The sequence below is a fragment of the Octodon degus genome, unplaced genomic scaffold (assembly GCF_000260255.1).
Source record: "Octodon degus isolate 3935 unplaced genomic scaffold, OctDeg1.0 scaffold00531, whole genome shotgun sequence".
Classification (NCBI taxonomy): domain Eukaryota; kingdom Metazoa; phylum Chordata; class Mammalia; order Rodentia; family Octodontidae; genus Octodon; species Octodon degus.
In genome coordinates this window covers 164,041-166,124 of record NW_004525107.1, presented here as the reverse complement: position 1 = coordinate 166,124, position 2,084 = coordinate 164,041, and positions in this window count along the sequence as shown.

Sequence of the window (2,084 nt, the reverse complement as noted above, 5' to 3'; positions counted from 1 at the left end):
TTTGTTAAAGAAATGTATGTGCCTTTTGGATATATTTATATTTTTAATGTCAATGTATTCTTTTTAATTTTGGCTTTCAGAATTTCATGACTTTATCTAGAGAACTACTATACATTTATTGTGATGTTTCCTGTTATACTTTTCTTTCATTAGTGCAGAGAAAATCCAGGGCTCCAGAGGAACACCGGACAGCTGCAGTGATTTCTTCCTCACTTCCTTGCCTTGACAAGGACACAGCCGCTGGGTAAAACCGGAGGAGGGAGGTGAAACCAGAACCTCAAGGACTTTAGTAACTTACATGTTTTATGGCTTCTCCTCGACCTCTCAAATCTTCAGAAATCTGCACAGCTAAGGACATTTGTGGAAAAAAGAATGTGCATCTAGATGATGCAGGATGAATCCAAGACAATACAGAGAAAACTATGCAAGAAGAAGCCACTGAGGATTTATACACATTTTACAGCTATCTCTGAACTTCCTAACAAATTAGAATTTTAAAACAAACTGACTTAAATATCCAAAGGACATTGAAACCCCCAGCTGACACCTGGGATACACTTTTTAAAAAATGTTAAAAGCCTTATTCTTTAAAAAATTCTTCTTCTTTTTTTTTTTTTTTTTTTGGTATAATCTCAATAGTTAAGAGCTTCATATCTACATTTAAATTCCCTATTGCTGCAATTTCAGCAATAACCATAATAGCTCTCAGGTATGAACAATGGAGTCACATGCTCTGGGTTTTAATCTCAGCTATGCCACCTACAAGCCTGGGAAAGATCCTTACATTCTCTAACCTACAGTTTCTTTACCCAGAAAATGAGAGTAAGATGACAGGGTTATTGTGAGCATCCAGTGAATCAATACACACAAAAACTTTAAAGTATCTAGCACATAGTAGGTACTAGATAATGTTTATTAACACTGTTATGTTATCACATGTTAAGCATTCTACTGGTTCCTGTGGATCATTACACAATACAATAACCCTCTGAATCAGCCAAATTGATCTCCATTTTATAGGTAAGGAAACTACAATGAAGAAAATTTAATAATAGATATTACTTTACATAACTTCTAGTTACATTTATTATAGGACTCAGGTGACTATGGAGAAAGAAATATTTGACTGAATAAATGAATTCTCTTTTTATAGCTATTCATAGAATCAAAATGAAATTAGATCTCATCTCTAAATTTTGTGACATTTTAGCACTCAGTAGCATTTACAAACTAAACACTTAAATGCCAATTAAATTCATGTTCCATTTCTATCAGAGAAGAATAGAGTATTTATAAGAAGTAGATATAAACTATATTTTTTCCTGAACTAACACCTTGATTTCTTTCTGTCATTTCTTTTTTAAATTTGTTTACACCATGCAGCACCAGAGATGGAACCCAGGTCCTTGTGCTAGCCAGGCAGGCACTTAGACCATGAGCTATCACTTTTACAAGCAGCCTTTGCAACTCAAAAAATAAATTACAAATTCAATTTTGCTATTTCTTTTTATTTAAATTATTTTTATTGAGAAATACCAAACAACATGCTAAAAACCAATTAGTAGGACAATTTCAATAATTAATACATTGCCTATTGTTGTCTTCGTATGCTTTTTAATAGTACAAGATGCAGACATGATATCCTGTCCAAACACTACTAGTACAAATCTTTCTACTCATTGAACTAAGAGAAAGTAGCTGTATATCTATCCTATTTTGAATGTTTCTACTCATTTAACTAAGAGAAAGTAGCTGTATATCTATCCTAACTATTTTGTTTATACAGATACAAAATGGTCCTTCCTTTGTATCATCATTTTTGTTTAGTTTTGTCAGAGATGGATATTTCATTGCCATTTTAAAAAAATGAAATATAAGAAGCAAAGCTATGCTATTATGTTGAGCTGTAGGGGACTCACATCAATGATTTCTGACATTGCCAGTCAAGTGGAAGACCCAATACTATTATGGGCTACTGGACTCTTTTAGAATATTTTGCTGAGTTTACACACCTATTATATTCAAATAACGGAACTTAACAAAAAAAAGGGGGGGATACAGATGAATGTCCATTTTGTATCTGT